Source organism: Styela clava, unplaced genomic scaffold (assembly GCF_964204865.1).
Source record: "Styela clava unplaced genomic scaffold, kaStyClav1.hap1.2 HAP1_SCAFFOLD_141, whole genome shotgun sequence".
NCBI lineage: Eukaryota > Metazoa > Chordata > Ascidiacea > Stolidobranchia > Styelidae > Styela > Styela clava.
Window position 1 is genome coordinate 25,997 of NW_027556540.1, and position 18,515 is coordinate 44,511.

The window sequence follows — 18,515 nt, forward strand, 5'->3', positions numbered from 1 at the left end:
GAATAATGTCTTTGTTAATTCTTCGTCTTTTTTAGCGAAATCCGCAACAAATTCGTATTCTTTATCATTGCGGAAATCAATTTCGTTATTTAAATATTTAGTAAAAAGTTCATAATCGAAAAAAGTCTCATTTGGTATAAATCATGGTTTTTTGTGTTCCTCTGTCATCTCCTCTTTATTTTTTAATATCATGTCAGGTAATTCTCATTCGGTAATTCCGTTGTCGGCAACTCGGTATAATCCTTTGTTGGCGAAAAAAAACCCTTTTCTGTTTTGAATGAATCCTGCCATTTTTTTTTGATATTCAAAACTGCTATCTCTGTCCGTACTAAAATATTGTGGAAAATCTTCTCGAACGTTTTTGATCAAGTTGATATGTCCAATACTTTTTTTTGTGAAAAACTCTAACAAATCAAAATCGTCTCATTTGATTCATTTTTCTTTATAAAATAAATAAAGTCCAATAGAATCAATGTGAAAAATAGGGAGCGTTGCCCTTATATACATACATATAAAGGCAACTTTTCCGTCTTTCAACCCACAATTGTTGAGAAAAAAACTTGGTGGTCAGTCTGGAACCAATAATCGATGTTCACTGTAGTTAAAATTACTATTATTGAATAGCTTTTTGACCACTTTTGTTTTTTCCGATTGTGTATTGGGGATGAGGTCTAGCTCGCGTCTCAACCCGAAGCGTCTCCTTTAACTTCAATTTTTTTTGAATTGATTTCGGGTTTGTCATATACGATTGAGTTGTAGCTATTTCGAGTTAATGGAGCAATTGCTTCATCACGTTCTTTTCATTCACCGAATTTATCAGCTAAAAAGACTAATGAGTTTTGGAATTTTGGTGCCATTGAAATTTTGTTTCATTTTCTCAAAGTTCCGTCTTCATTTAAGTAAGGTGTCTTTTTTTCCATATCTTGCATTAAGAAAGGTTGACGATAAGTTAATCCTCTAACTTTAAGATATACACCATTCATTTTGTCTTCTTTGATTAGTTTTACAGCAAAATCGAAAACATCTTTTTCATCGAAAAATTGTCTAATAATGCTAATAAAAATTTTGATGTATTTTTGCTTTTCGATTGAATATGCGATGATTTGTAGTCGAATGTATGAATCTCCATTCAATTTAGCGTTTTTACTATTTTGAATAATCCCGTGCGTCGCTTTGATGACTGATCCGATTACCATTTGTGCTCTTTCGAATGCTCGTTTTTTTTCTCCCGCAGTGACAAATTCCACTCCACTTTCTTTTTTTGCAGGTTCATTAACTACCACATTATCTTTTACAGATTCTGGCGTAGTTGTTGTTGTGTTTTGCAATTTAAAATCAGGTGCGTATTGTACTTCAGTTTTTTTTGTTGCAGGGTTTGCAGTGTTTGTTGTTGGGTTTGCAGTGTTTGCAGTGTTTGTTGTTGTGTTTGTTGTTGTGTTGTTTGTTTCCATTTTTTTTCTCCTTATTGTTTTGGCACGTTTATTTTGGCCATAATGGTTTGTTTTGCTTCTGTGATTTTTGTATGTTTGTTGATAATTTTTTCCAACTTAGCTGGTGGGATGCCAAATTCTAGTTCGATATCTTTAACTACCTTAACATAATTAATTTTTCGCATAGAAACTGGTTGTTTCATCGTTACTGAAAAAGAGTTATCTTTTCCGATAATTTTAGTCACTTCGTTTTGTGACATGTAATTAATCATTGCTTCTTTGTGTAATTTAACTTTTTCTTTAATACACGCTTCTTCTTTTTTTGCTGTGATAAAACCGTCTAAAACGACCAAATCTTGAGCTGAAATTACTTCTAATACTTCTTTATTTTTCTTTAACATTAGTGTTTTATTTGTTTCCATTTTTTTCTCCTTATTTTTTATTATTTGCTTTGTATTTTGCTTGTTCTGCTTTTTCTTTTTCTTCCATGTATTTTTTAGTGTGATGTTCTACAACTGCTGATAATTTTGAATAATCAAAAGATGTTTGTAAAATATCTTCATGCAGTGCTCTAAATTTAATACTTGCTTCTTTGTCTTTCTTGTTTTTTTTGAATTCAGCTTTTAATTTTTTTCCAAGTGATTCAATTTTTGACATTAATTGTAATCTGTCATATTCAAATTGTGCTAAATCAATAGCATTTTCTTTTTGTGTTTTCATTGTTTTTTCTCCTATGTTTTTGTTATTTTTGGCCATTTTTTGGTCCTCCTTTATTTGTTCTAACTATAAAATAATATCCTAAAATAATTTGTACGATGAATAGTAATAGTATGATTATACCACAAATGATAAAACCAGTTGTTTTTAGTGATAAAAAATATCCTACTCATGCTGTGTAAAGTGGAATCAATCCACTAACTGTAAATATAAAACCTGATTGTACAAGGCTAAATGATTTCAAATCTTTTCATTTTCGTTCAATGTTTAATCCTGAAAAGAAAAACGAAATGTTTGTTGCCAGGAAAGCAAACGCCCCCATTGGAAAACCAAGAAGGTAATAAAAATACACCGCATTATTATCTCCACTCATGTCTCCGATGACACTTCATTCTACGTCACTAATCGCACATATTACTATTGACATTGTCGTAAATAATAAGGCTAAATAATTAATAGCCAATACTACCTTCAATATTGTTTTTTTTCAGTTTATCGGTTTTTTTATATTAAGCATTTTTTTTGTTCTCCGTTCTTTTATTTATTATACACTGATAACAATATAAATTGTATCTTTTTCTACCTGTAAAACTTTCAGGTGTTTTTAATTCTGTATTTTCGAGGTTTTTATCTTCCGTGTGTTCAGCATCAAGATTGTTTCCACATTTACATTTATTGTACGGAATGTCAGTGAAATAATGACTTCTTTCTTTTAAAAAATCAATAATTGCTGTTTCATCTCGAAAAATACAGCTATATTTGTTAATCATAATATATGTAATTGATACTCCTCTCGAAAGTAAAAAACGAAAAATCATTAACACGTCATCCATTAAATGGTTGAAAAAACCTAATTCTTCAAACACAACCATTTTTATATTTTTGGGTTTTTTAATGAATTTCGTGATTCAATCGTATTCGCTTCCAAATTCGAAAAATAAAGATTTATTTGAAACCGATAATGATTGTCCCATATCCCACAAGAAACAATTTTTTTCAATTTTTGAAAACTCTTCGTGGCTTAATAATGATGTACTTAATTTACACACATTGTATTTATCGTAATTGTCTGTTGGTCGAATTGATTCTTCCGGTACTACATATAGTATTTCATCAGGTTTTAGAAAACTATCCAGTCATTTCTTGACATTTGTGGTTTTTCCGGTTTTCATTGCTCCGAAAACACCAAACATTAATCCAGTTTCGAAACGTACTGCGTCTTCTTCGAAATCAAATCATTTCCGATCATCATTTCGGTTTCATTTAATTATATTACTTTTTTTCATATTTCTCCTCAAAGCTCCTTATCTTGGGTTGTTTTCCTATATATTGTAACTTTTTCTATTTGTTGTTTAACGGCGTAACCACCTTTAGCGTTGAAAAAATCGAATGTTTTTCGAAACGCAGAACGTATTAGATTAACGTACTTTTTATCAAGGCATTTTTCGTCGTAATTGTTTGTTGGTTTTCGAATTGTTGCTCGACGCATTATTTCAGTCGTAGGACAATCGAGAAAATGAATTTCATCAGGGAAATAATCATCTAAAATAGTTTCGTTATATAATCCTAATAATTCGTGTTCATTAATTGTTTTGTCTCCACCGAAAACTTGATAAGCATAAGTACTAAAAATGTATCGATCACAAATAACAACATCGTATTTTTTCAATTGTGGTTTGATATATTTCATAAATAATTCTCATCCAATTCCGATAAACAAAACTGCTTTAGTTCGTGAACTAATATCTAGTTTATCATTGAAAAAGATTTTATTTGCCATAATGCGTCCAAATTTTATACCTTTTGGTTCGCATGTTGTAAGTACTTTCAATCCTTCTTTTTTTAATTCTTTTTTTAATTTTTTAATATATGTTGTTTTACCAGAATAATCAATTCCTTCGACAACAATAAATTTTCCTTTTTTCATTTTTTACATGTTCTCCTTTCGTATCACTATTGGTACTGCTTGTCCTTTCAGTTCAATAACAATGTGGTCTCCAACCTTGTATCCTTGTTTATTTGTTGATAAATTAACTTTCTTAGCGAAAATTTCATTCAACTTAACAGGGTGGTTTAATCATGCTATATAACTTATTTTACCAGTTTTTTTTCCAAATTGTGTAGTTATTTTTTTGATTGTTGCACACGCCGTCGGTCCTGGTAATTTGAACGCGTATTTACGCTCGATAATAATACCGTCAATAGGATAATCAATTTGTTTTTGTTGTTCGATGTAATCATTTAACTCATCAATTTTTATTGTTTTTTCAACATTTTTATAATTAATGAAATCAATTAAATTATGTCGTTCCACTTTTTGCTTCCTATTAAGAAGACCAACAACGTCTCTTCGTGTCCCATTTTCTTTTTTCATAACAAGTTCGCCCCAGCCGACTTCCAATATTCCTTCTATGGAAAAAGTTGTTATTTCTGATCAAGAACGGCAAACAATTAACTTATTGGTAGAAGCATCATAAAATGCTCCCACCCCATCAAGTTTTGGACTCACCACTATTGTTTTAGCGTGTGGTGCCAATTTAAATAAAATGTCTTCTAAGTTTCAAAATTTTTTTAACGTTTTATTATTTATCATTTTGCAATTCTTCTAGTTTGATAATATGAAAACTCAATAATCGCTTCATCATTTCACAATGTAAAATATAACTAATTGATTCTTCTATATCTTCTAATAATATATGTTGTGAAGTATCTATATATGTTTCTCTTATTTTGATATCCAACTCGCTATATTTTTTAAATAAACTTTTGAGACCTTTAACATTTATTTTTTTAGTATATATTTTATATATTATCGTGTCTTCGATTATTCTATATTCTGAATTTTCGTTCCCATCAAAAAATCTGTAGGAAAAATATATTTCACTTTTTCTCTCCTTGTAGAAATATTTTTCATGTTCTAATTTGTCTCAATGATTCATTTATTTTGTGATATATCCTTTTTTAATTGCGTTTATCTCTCTTACTTTTTCATACGCTTCTTTTAGCGAGATTTTGAATATTTTAGCAATGGCTTCTGCGTCAGTACACAAAGCACCAAGGTTTAAAACATCATTAATTAGTTCTAAACCAATATATTTATGCTCAAAACATGGTGTAAATAATAGATGTGATGATTCGTCTAGGCAGTGAATGGTACAATAATCGCATTCATAAATGTTGTTGAGTATATCTTTATTATTTGGTTCAAATATTTTATTCATTATTTTTTTGTTCCTCCTCTTAATTTTTTTCACAATTTAAATGCTGTGCTTGTTAAAACTAAGCTTAAAACGATGAAAGCAACACCTGCTAATCCAAGCCCAATGCTATTATTTACTACACGATCTGCGTGATATCCGTATTGTGTATCATTTTCTGAAAGCAATAACGCTTTATCAAATGTTTTATATGGTTCTGACAATTCTTTAATTGCGTCTTCTTTAATATCATTGTTAGGAAAATTTAACCCATATGATCCTCATTTTTCTTTAGCTGATTCATATTTTTTTAGTGTTGATTTTAATACTTTCAATTCAAATTCGGCGTCTGTTTCTTTTTCTCTTAAAGGTGTTAAGTCTTGTTTTTCCATTACATCAGCGGTACTTTCATCGGAAGCTACAGAATCTTCTCTATATGATTTTCTTAGTCATCCTCTATCTTCAATTTCCTTTGTTTTATTAGCAATAGCTTTTTCAATAAGTATGATTTTTTCGTCTAATGCTTCAATGAAAAATTGACTATTTAATTTATAATCTTGTTTGATTGATTCCGCTAATAATTCTTTAAATGTAATGGGTGTTTTTTTTCCAATTCCAATTTCATATTTTAACTTGGTTGTAATTTCTATAGTAGCATCTTCAATTATTCCATATTTAGTAATAGATGCTGTTTTTTGAGCTTCAAAATCTGCGTCTCGTTTAATTACTAATTCATCATAGATTGTTACTTTTGTGGGTACGCTTTTGCTCAATGTGATACTATGTAACACAATTCCAGTGATGGCACCAATTAAACTTAATGCGCCAACTCCTAAAACGATACTGTCTAACCTGTTTTTTTGTAAGAAGCTTAAAACTTCTTTTGTTTGTTTATTTTTTGTCATTATTTTTGACCTCCTATTTTATTATGGCTTATATATGCCGTTATTGCTTCATTAATTCGATTAATAATATCTGTTTTTTCTTTAAACACATTATAATATGGTCCAGAAACTCTCATATTGTAACCATTATGTTCTACGTTTAACTGTCCACTCGCGGGATAAATAGTTATATCAAATTCTCAAATACCATGTTTTTTTTTATTATCCAAACCTATAGTATATCGAAAAGTAACATTATCACTATTCGAATTATTAATTATATAGTTAAGATATACATGTTTATCTTTGAAAGAATGATTTTGTTTGTTTACATTTGTTATTATTTCTTCTAAATAAAATCTATATTCTCCTCATTGTTGTTTTTTAAAAAATATTAATGACTTCAAAGTATCTTTTTGTCTGTTTAAAAATTTTAATTGTGAATTTAAAATTTTATCATTACATTTAATCATTTCAGAAATATCGATTAGAACTTCTTCTTTTAATTTATGAAAATCGTTATCATTTAAATCTTCAATTTTTGAATTATCTCATATTACATCCAATATTCTTTTTTCAATACTAGCATCTTTAATGTTTGGACCAAACATTATTCTATCCGTTAAATCACTATATACTCACAAATCTTGATGTGATTGAAATTTTTTATATTTGTCTCAAAACAATTTTCTATTTTCTTTATTTGTCATTATTATTCTTTTCCTCCTAAACATCCGTAGCGATTGGACCCGCGTGTTTTTTTCTGAAACTCATTGGTTTTCTTTTTGGGTTATTACTATCTACCATACTACGTAATATTTCTCTTAATTTTTCTAATCTATTTTCTCTATTTGTCATTATTTTTGACCTCCTATTTTATTTAATTCCTTTATGTAATATTTTATCATGCTATTTATACTTTTGTACACTTTTTTTCGACGCGCCTGTTGTTTTTTTGTAATGTCTTTAGGGATCGAATTAATATCCAAATGTGCTGTCATAAGTCGTTGTACATCAACTTTTTTTGATTTGAGATCGGCTCGCAATTTTGATTCGCAACGTGACACTTCATCGTCAACAGCAAACATTCGTTTAATTTTATCTATTCTATTTTCCATATTTTTTTTCCTCCTTTCCTTATATGGTACCCACGGGAGGATTCAAACCTCCAACCTAGGGCTTAGAACACCCTTACTCTAATCAATTGAGCTACGTGGGCTAAATGGTCGGAAAGAGAGGACTTGAACCTATGATCTCTCGGACCCAAACCGAGTGCTTTTCCATCTAAGCTACTTTCCGATGGTAGAGCCATTGGGGATCGAACCCAAGACCTCACGCTTATAAAGCGAGCGCTATAACCACTAAGCTATGGCTCTATATGGAGCAGATGAGAGGAATCGAACCTCCATAGTCAGATTGGAAATCTGAAGTTCTACCATTAAACTACATCTGCTAATGGTGCTGGTTACAGGCCTCGAACCTGTACTCGTCCGTTTACAAGACGGGTGCTTTGCCACATTAAGCTAAACCAGCAAATGGTGGAGGAGGAGAGATTCGAACTCCCGTATCTAAAAAGAATCTGATTTACAGTCAGACGCGTTTAACCACTTCGCTACTCCTCCGTGGCGGACCTGACGAGAATCGAACTCGCTATCTCCTCTTAGACAGAGAGGCATGTCATCCATTACACCACAGATCCAAATGGTGGAGATGGCGGGATTTGCACCCACTTCTTGACGCAATTTGATCATGATTGTTTAATTTCGCTTTATATGATCATTCAAACGAAACTTAGTTGCTATTTACGAAATTGTCCCGCAACTGACAATTAAGGGGTTTTTTTGTTATTATATTCTCTAATATGACGGTGAAAACTGAAACGTGTTATTAGATACCAATGAGGATTCATTCATCAACATTGAAAGGTTGTTTGTAGTTGTTTTTGCATTTGTTAAAAAAAGAAACTACGCCAATCGAACCTATACATCCCCGAATATATTATACTACACTTTTCCTCCTCCAAATAATTTTCTTTTTAAATATTGTAAAAATGTTTCTTTCTTTTCTATTGTTGTTTTAGGTTCGAGTTTCCTATAAACTCTTGCGAAACGATGCAATGCTGGTCATCTACTGGTGAATATTTTATTCTCTCCATAAATGTTATAGTGTTTACCAACAACCTCAAAACCTTTATCTTTAATGTTTTTAGGTGTTTCATCGAGCGAAAAAATGTAATCGTTTCAAATTCACAATTTACGAAAAACAGACAATAAAAGATGATTTGTTTTATCTTTTTTAATTTTAATGTCATTCTCGATAACATATTCTTCGATAATATCTTTAATTTTAGTATGTGTTTTCGTACTTTTTTTATATTTGTTGTCTAAGTATAAGTTGTCAACCTCTATTGTACTAAATCGCATTCTTTTTATTCGATATAGCGATCATTTAGTTAATCTATGTTTTTTAAAAAAAGGACTTTGAAATTTAATGTCTTTACATAGTTCGATTTGTTCTTCATTTAGTTTTCACAAATTGTGTTTCTTGATTTCTAATTTTTGACAAATAGCTTTTATATCTTTTTCTTGAAGATATATAGTTGTGTTTTTAAATATACTGATTTCGTATTTGAACTTTTCAAGAAACTTTAAATATCCAAATTCTTCTCCTGTTTCGATAATCTTTTTCGCCAAAATAGAAGCACTCACTAATGCTGATTTTGGATCAAAGCATTTATTGTATATATTAAGTGATTTAATATTGTAAAACACAGGACAACCTTCTTTATTCATGTATCATTTGGCTCCTGCTTTCTTCATTCTATTCAAGAATCATCAATAAACCGAAAAATGTTCCTCAAAAGTAGTTAATATTCCCGATTTGGTATCTTTCGAGTCTCAGTAGTTAACTCACACTTGTTTACTTGTTATTCCTTTATGTTTGTGTGTGTAGTAAAACATTCTTTCCTCGTATGTTAATTGATTTATTTGTTTTTTATTTTTCATAGTTTTATTTATATTTAGTCTTTTCTATATAATGTTTAATACATAATACTTGATATTTATCAGCGTCTCCAACCAAATTATTACTGTCGTTGTGTAAAATGTAATTAGAATATGCTTTTTCATCGCATTCGAAACAACGAGCTTCGTCTAATTGGTAACGAACGTCAGCAAATCTTCCAACGTATTCTTGAAAAAAATATCGTGGATCTGTCTTATATAATGTCAATAGACAAAATACAAGAGTAATACGACGGCGTTGTAAGTTTGGAATTTGTTGTAGAAACTCATATGGATAAAAGTGAAATTCATCAAAAAATAGAACATTGTGTCCTTTAGCTATGGCATCTTCAATTTTATTTGTCAAATCGATATGATCACGAAAAGTGATAACTGGTCTAATTTGACGTGTTTCTCTTGTTGTTCCTTCTAATTGAAAAATTTGTGGTTCTTCAATACCTCATTCTGCGATAAGCTTTTTTAACTTTGTCGTCTTTCCTGCTCTCATGATTCCTTCGATTGAAATAATGAGCCCTTTATTCAATAACTCTTGTTTGAACATTGTTTTTTTTCCTCCTGTGTTCCTTTTTTTTTTATTTTTTTTGTTTGCTGGCAGAGAGACGAAGCCTTGACGTTTACCAAGACCTCGTCATAAAACCGGCCGTAATATGACCGGTTAAGGTGAATGAAACAGTGACTTTGAAAATAAAAAGATAAAGGAAAGGAAATTGTCGCTTAAGCTAGTTGTCACTGCCTCTTCACAATAATATACATGGTAAAAAAAATAAATTGTGTTTCCTTTTTGCATCTTTTTTTTATCTTTTTTTTTCTTGTTTTGTAATTTCCTTTTCAAACTTTTTGAGCATGTCCTTAAATATCATTTGATGTAGAAAATCATATCCAAATTCTTTATCAAACTTTTTTTCAGGCATGTCTTCTCGTCATTCAGCGAAAACAACATTCAACCGGCATAGTTTTTTAGTGTCGCAACTTACCATAACCTTAAGGTCAAATGATTTATCCTCGTCTTTACGTTGTTCGAAATTCATGAAGAACACAACTCTTTTACTGTCGTTATCATCTCAACTGGTGTTTGTGTATATTCATTTTCGATGTTTTTTTGTAATTTCCTTACTGATTTTTTCAAAATAATCATGAAACTTCAAATTTCTCTGATTCATTTTTGAATTAAATTTTTCTACTTGTTTTTTTGTCATATATTTCATTATTCTTCTCCTTTATATTTATACGATCCTCTTTTTTTCGTGAATTTTTGATTAGCTATTTCTTTTCTAATTCTATTAATTGTCTTTATTTTTTCAACGTTTTCTTTTTCTCAATCAAGAACAGCATATACACCAATAAATATTTTGGGATTATCGCCTTTTTTTCAAGTTGAAAGTTTTGTTTTTGCTAAGTTAACAAGATTTTTTCGACATCTATTGAAAGCGCTACGTGAAACTTTATTTTTCATGTAAGATGGGTAATTATTTGTTGATTCATCGGCTTCATTATAGTCTTTGTTAAAATATTTTTGTGAAATTTTTCAAACTTTTTTCATACGAATATTTTCAAAATCATAACTATATAATCTATTTCAATTTTTAGCTAGTATAATTGAACTCATTTCTTTTCTAATAGTTTTTTTAAATTCTTCAAGATAATCATCTAATTTTTCAAAATCCTCAAGTATTAAATAAACTTCGATTTTGTTATTATCACTATCTTCTAAATGATATCATCGTCTAGGTTTTTTTTCTAAAATATGAATATTAAAGTTTACAAAGTCAAATCTATGACCCATAGACTCAATAGTGACGACAAAACGACCTCTCAAAGGTTCATGTGGTGACTCATCCCAGCTCATTCAATCACAATAAACCATACCACAATTCATTTTTTCAACAGCACTAATAAGTGTATTTTCCATTTTTTTTTCTAATTGTTTTAATTCGTCGTAAGATATTTTTTTATATTTTCCATTTCCATCCGAAAAATTTGACATTATTCTTTTCCTCCTTTTAGATATTTAATAATATAATCTATTTTTTTTTCAACCTCTAATAATCGTTCTTCTGTAATTGCACCGCTACTTGTTGGGTGAGGTACCGCCATTTGAATTAATCTCTTCATGGTCTTAAAAGCCGGTAAATTGGGAAATCTATATTTTTCATTTTTGTTTCATCATTTGTTATGTTCATACGTGTATTTATCATCATCCCTTACTGTACTAGTACAGCTTTCTCACACGCTATTAATGTATTTTAAACTCAAGTATGCGTCTTTTAAGTTAAAAGGTTTAGGTAATAAATTAGCATATCCATTCAATTCATAAAAATCTTCATCTTTATTTTTTATAATACAGTTACCGTTTGTTAATAGTGGTGTGGCTGACATATAAACACCTGTTTTGTGTAAGCTATATAATCTAACAACATATAATTTATTGTTGTATATAAACATATCTAATTTTTTATATTTTTTTTTAGAATCGTAAAGTGGAACACCTTTTTTGATGAAAGCCACTTGTTCTTTTGTCAATTGTCATTCTCAAATATGATCCGCGTTGTGTTTTAGTGTTGTTTCTTTATTTTTTGTCATTATTTTTTCCTCCTTTATTTTCAATTAACTTTGTCAATTGTTTTGTTTTTTCAAATAATTTTTTAATATCTTTTTCTTGTTCAATACTACTTTCTGAATTATGATTAAGGCATTCACCTAACTTTTTAATGTCTTCATGATTTGCTTTAATCATCTTTTCAAAATTTTTCAATAATTGAATAATAGTTTCATTTTCTGTCATTATTTCTGTCCTCCTTTGTTTGGTTTTATAAATTCTATAATTCTACCTTGAAGCTTTGCCATGTCATTTTGATTTTTGATGAGCGCTTCGATTTTCGAATTCATCAATTCGATTTGTTTTGTTATATTATTTTCCATTGGTTTTTTTCTCCTTAGAAGTGATCTTATCTGTTTTCTTCTTTATTTCTATATTTTTATTATATCACATTATTTTTTTTCTTTCATTATTTTTTTCCTCACTCTCAGGGAGGTCCTCTTCTTGTTGCGATAATATCTTCATAATTATCTATACAATGTTTAAATGCTATAATCATATTTTTATACTGCTCTTGCATATCCATTTCTTTTTGTATTCTTTCTTCACATTCATCGTAAAGTCTGCTACTATTCGCTAAATGTTCTCTCAATAAGTTTAAATCGAGACCCCATGGGACAATGCTATTTTCAATCTCATATATATATTCTTCTACTGTCTTTTTTTTTACTGGTTGGTTTTCACCATCTTTTTCCTTCATTTTTTGAATTATTGCTCACATAAGCAATTGTTTATAAAACTTTAAACTTTCGTATTTTTTTATTACGTTATCCACGTAGTTTTCTACTTTTTTGTACATTATTTTTCTTTTCCTCCTTTTGAAATAATCAAATGTTTTTCTCATAATTTTTTAAATTTAATCATGTCTAATTTGAAACTATTTTTCTTACTTATTAATTTAATCAATAATAAAGGTACTCCTTTTGATGTAACCAAATCAAATATTTTTTCTCCTTTTAAAACATAACCTTTTTGTATGTTTAATAAATCACTTACTGTTTTTGTTGTCATTATTTTTCAAAAAACCTTTTCTTCTTTCATTACTATTGTATCATATTCTTTTTCGAAAAGTTTAAATAAAAATGGTCCTCGATAATTTAAGAAGTAACCACGCATTGAAGCATTTCGAATTAAATGTCGTACAACCGAACCGTGACGTTTTTTGAAATCAATATATTTTTCTTTAATCAAGTCTTTCAAACAATATTTTATCGCTAATACATGATCACAAATAATTTTAACATTGATATCATTTGTAGTTTTCTTTTCAATTTTGTCAGCAATATCAGTGTATTCTTTCAACTGGAAAGGTGTTTTAAAGTTGTTAACAACAATCAACAATCTTTCCAATCCGGCTCCAGTATCTATATTTTTTTTGTTTGACATAGTATAATTACCTTCACCATCATTTAACATATAAGAAAATACAACGTTTCATATTTCTAAATATCTGTCATTATCAATATTTTCTTTCAATAAATCAATTCCTTTGTTTTCTTTATCTAACTGCTGTCCCAAATCATAAAAAAATTCAACATTTGTTCCACATGGGCCAACTCCTAAATCTCAAAAATTAGTTGTTTTATCTCCTGAAATCAAATGGTCTTCTTCAACACCTATATTTAACAATATTTGTTTAGTTTCATCGTCCGAAAACAAATACGTAATGTACAATTTTTGAATGTCCAAATTCAATCATTTTGGCGATGTTAAAAATTCTAATGCTCACGTTAACGATTCTTTTTTTTGATAATCATTAAATGAAAAGTTACCTAACATGCGAAAAAACGTTAAATGTCGATTAGTTTTACCTATTAAAGAGATGTCGTTTGTTCGTATTACATCTTGTACGTTAAAAAGTCGTGAATGCGGTGGTGTTTTTTCTCCTAAAAAATAAGGTCTCAACGCTGAAACGCCTGAATTTACAAATAATAATGAACCTTCTTTGTTAATTATCGATTTGTTTTCTATTTTAAAATGTTTCTTTGAAGTTCAAAACTGACTTCATTTTTCTATTAATTCTGTTTTATTCATTTTGTTTTTTTCTTTTCTCCTATATTTTTATTATAACATACTTTTTTTTATTTTTGTTTCTAATTTTTCAATTCAATACAAAGCCACCGGAATCACGACGGCAAGCCCTAACAAAATACGGCCCAACCAATCACCTACCTCGCGTACATTCGATACTGTAATACCATAAATATATAGTACATATATTACGCCCATATATATAAATATAATAGTGAGTGCGATTACAGTTGTAAGCAACAACAACCACACCAGATTAAACAATATGGTTAGTGTTTGTTTATTCATGTCCAAATCAACCTATGTTATCCAGGCAAATTACAGTAAAAAATGCTAATGCTGGGTTAAATACAAACAATAAACCTAAATTATCAACCGAAGTAATATCTATTGTTAATGCCAATACTATACACATGTTTAAATGCGTAAGATAAATAGCCACTATAACCACACCTAAAAAATTAAATACTTCTTTTCTAGTTATTGGTCAGAAATTATCAATAACGTCTATCAAGAACATACCAATAAACATTGCCACTATTCACGTCACGGATAAAATAAATCGCACGTAGTCCAACGTCGTATTGAATCCTGAGCCCTCGTATATGTTTCAAATACAAAAGCCCAATATTCCAAAGTACGTAATTACTGCCAATCACCCTATAGTTTTGTCTTTCATGTCTTTTCGACCTCCTTTTAAATTATTGTACCATACTTTATTAATATTTCTGTCAAAATAAAATAATAATTGCTGTGAATGCATAAAAACACCTCTGCCACAGCGAAAAAATTAACGGCAAAAAAAATTAATAAATGTTTGTTCATATTTTTCATAATTATATTGTACCACAAAAAATTATTGTGTGGAAAAAAATTATTATTATTATTATTATTATTATTATTATTATTATTATTATTATTATTATTATTATTATTATTATTATTATTATTATTATTATTATTATTATTATTATTATTATTATTATTATTATTATTATTATTATTATTATTATTATTATTATTATTATTATTATTATTATTATTATTATTATTATTATTATTATTATTATTATTATTATTATTATTATTATTATTATTATTATTATTATTATTATTATTATTATTATTATTATTATTATTATTATTATTATTATTATTATTATTATTATTATTATATAAATATATATACATATAGACACACACACACGCGCGCACATAGTACAGCCCCAAGCTAAGGCCTCCAAAACGCCCAAAAAGCCCCTTTTTAAGCCATTTTAGGCCCTTTTTAGCTTTTTTTGGTACTTTTTCCGGTGTTTTCATTTGGTCATTTCCGACCCCTCCACATGCTCAAAATCGACCCATTAGGTGGCCAAACAGAGGCGGAAGGTTGAGGGTGTGGGGTTTGGTTCATTTATTCATTTTTTGGCTTCCTTTTTTCGTTTTCTCGTTTTCTTGTTTTCTTGTTTTCTTGTTTTCTTGTTTTCTCGTTTTCTTGTTTTCTCGTTTTCTTGTTTTTGTCTTTTTCGTTTTCTGTTTTTGTCTTTTTCGTTTTCTGTTTTTTTTCTTCTTCTTCTTTTCTAATTTTATTATATACCAAAATTTTTAATTTGTCAAGTGTTTTTTTTAATTTTTTTTGATTTTTTTTGGCTTGTTTTTCCTTCTGATAATGCCATTTTTTCCCTTTTGCTAATTTTTTTTTTGCTTTTTCTTATATTTATTTTATACCTTTTTTTTTATTTGTCAAGTATTTTTTATTTTATTTTTTATTTTTCGATTGTTAAATTTAGGCCCTTTTTTTTTGCGTTCAATGGTTTAGGTCGTTTTTTTTAATTGCGGGCCTGTTTCGCGTTGTTCAATTTTGAAGGTGTAAAATTAAGCCCGTTTTTTTTTTTGACGGCATAAATTACGTATTTTATTTTTTCGCGTCTAATTTTCATAGTGCCCAAATGCGCAAAAAAAGCCCGGAGATTCCGGGCCTTTCTGCTTGTCGCGGTGGTGCTGTTGGTGGGTGGTTTTAAATGTAAACGCTCGGGGTGTCTTCGTCGTCGCCGTCCACATTTTCGGCCTCTCTTTATTCGTCCCAATTTTCGGCGAATTCTTCCAGTTCTTCGCGTCATTCGCGCGATTCCTTCGCGTAGTCGTCCGCTCCTTCTGCTACGTGTTCCGCTTCGGCTTCACGGAGTAGGTCCGCGGTCGAGTAACAAGCTGAAAAAATGGTTTGGGTGATTTCTTCGGCTTCGTCCGGTGTTATTTCGTTAAATTTTTCATTGCTTCATTTTTCCGCCATTTCTTCGCTAATGTTTCCCAATGTGTGGGCTACGTCGTCGACAATGTCGGGGTAATCCAATCCCTCAAAATCATTTTTTAACTCTTCCAATTCCTTAATTGTTCATTTTGTCATTTTCTAAAATCTCCTTTTTTTAATTATATCATATTTTAATTTAATTTGTTTTGTTTTTTTGTTTTTCTTATCTTTTAAACGGTTCGAAATCCATTTTTTCAGGCTCGAAATCTAAAAGCTCGTTCAATCTAATTGAAAAATCAATTAATTTTTTCGCATTTTCAACGTCTTTTTTTGCCAATCGCTTTTTGGTTGACGTGTTGGCTTCGTCGCTTAATCCTTTACAAATTGCCAAAATTTCAAATTTGAAGGCGTTAAAAGTTGAAGGGGTGAGGTTATCGGCTTTAATTTTTTTATCAATTAATTTTTTAAATATATTTTTTTTATGGTCGGAATAAATCGATTTTAAACCTAAAAAATAATCGAAACGCTTTTTTACTTCTCCACCCCCTCAATTCTTTAAAATCTTGTTTTGTAAGATATCGCAAAATTTCGTTTGGTTTTGGCGTGCTAATTTATTCATTTTTTGCCTCCTTGTCTCATCTTTTCGTAAACTCTTCAATTTCTTTTAAATATTTTTGAAATTTCGGCGTTGGATTGGCTCGGCATTCTTCCGCAACAATTCGACAACTTGCAAAAATTCATTGTTTTAATTCCTCCCATTGTTCAGCGTCCAAAAAATCAACCGTATAATTTTCCCGCAACACTTCGGCAAATTCGAATTTTAAACCATTTAAAACAATATCGAAAAAATCCGGATAATTTAAATTAAAAAAATTATCTAAAAAATTTAAATTGCGATTGTCAAAATCAATTTGTTTTTGCTCTTCTTCGCTAAAAATTGAATAAGGCCAACAAATTACGAAATCGGCCAAAAAGTCGCGGATTTCTTCGCATTGTTCGCGGTCACCGCTTGCGCATTGGTGGCCAAATTTATTAATAATTTTTAATAATCGGTTTTTTTCGTCCTCCTCGTCCCTACAGTCCAAACCTCGCAAATTTTGCGTAATGCTGTAAGTGCTTAAATTTTCGGCACATTCAACCGGCATTTTATCGGCTAAATATTCTTGAATTTCTTTTTTTTCCATGTCTTTTTTTCTCCTTTCCGGGCTTTCTGCCCTATCTTTATTTATTTATTTACTTGCTTTTTAATACTTGGGGAGGCTCTCCCTCCCCCGTGTGGGGTTATTGTTCCCACTTTGCCACGAAATCCGCCACCTTGTCGCTAAAAAACTGGATCGCTTGACTTTCGAAGCTGTCGGCTTCTTCGTCGCAATCAAATTTAGCATTTTTTAAAACTTTAAAGGCTTCGGCTTCATTCAATCCGTCAACCTCTCCAATAATTAATTGGTAGTGGTCCAATTCTAATAATTCCTTTAATTCATTTTTAAATTGTGTTTTGTTTTCCATTTTTAAAATCTCCTTTTTTTTTCTTTTCTTTTATTAAAATTTAATTTGCTTTTTTCTTTCCCTCTTTCTCTAATTATATTATAAACCTTTTTTTTATTTTGTCAATAGTTTTTTTTATTTTTTTTTTGGGCTACTTTTTGCCCTGCTGTAGCCAATCGCTGAAATATTTTAAATTTTTTTTGGTTTTTTTTCGGTTTTTATTGTGTTTTTTTTGTTAAAATTTTTCAGCTTTTCAAAAAATGAAATTGAAAAATCAAAAAAGCCCCTTTTTAAGCCAATCGGTGAAACCGAAAAGGCCCAAAACTCATTTTGCCCTGTGTTTAAGCCAATAAATAGCGGTTAGGTCGACTTTTCCCAGTGTTTAAGCCAATAAATGACGGGAGAAACTAGACCAAAAAAACAAAAAAATAGGTAAACGCAAAAACAGCGACGAAACGCAAGAGCTCCGAAGTCTAACACCTTCCGGGTTGCTTCCTCTTCTGTTTGGCATGTTTAACGTACACAATTACAACCAAAAGGGGAGCGGATCGACCAAAGAGAGGGAGCCAACAAGAGGTGCGACGGGTTCAAAATGGCATTAACACAGGGAAAAGGAGCGAAAAAGAGACCAAAAAAGGGCCAAAATTTCCCAACTCTTAAACTTTTAAACCTTTTTTTTGTAACTCTTAAACTTTTAAACACGCGAAAAGTGGCACCACAACAAGGATTTAAGCACGCCGACGGCAAAAGTTTAAGAGTTTAAGAGTTTTCGCAAAACTTCTTCCATTTTAAAAAAATAATATATATATATAAATATTATAAGACTTTTTGAAAAACTCTTAAACTTTTAAACTTCCCCACCTTTTCGCTCTAAAATGGCTACACGAGGGGCAAAAATGGCGGTTTA

General features: G+C 29.9%; 3 non-coding genes across 3 annotated transcripts; all 3 read right to left on the reverse strand.

Annotated features, from left to right (window-relative positions):
• Positions 1 to 7,531: 7,531 nt before the first annotated feature.
• On the reverse strand, positions 7,532 to 7,604 carry Trnai-uau (transfer RNA isoleucine (anticodon UAU)). The gene has a single exon. It is a non-coding gene; the product is annotated as a tRNA-Ile (tRNA).
• A 6-nt stretch (positions 7,605 to 7,610) lies between these two features.
• Trnag-ucc (transfer RNA glycine (anticodon UCC)) lies at positions 7,611 to 7,681 on the reverse strand. Its single transcript has one exon. It is a non-coding gene; the product is annotated as a tRNA-Gly (tRNA).
• Positions 7,682 to 7,767: 86 nt separating this feature from the next.
• On the reverse strand, positions 7,768 to 7,850 carry Trnay-gua (transfer RNA tyrosine (anticodon GUA)). The gene has a single exon. It is a non-coding gene; the product is annotated as a tRNA-Tyr (tRNA).
• Positions 7,851 to 18,515: the final 10,665 nt, after the last annotated feature.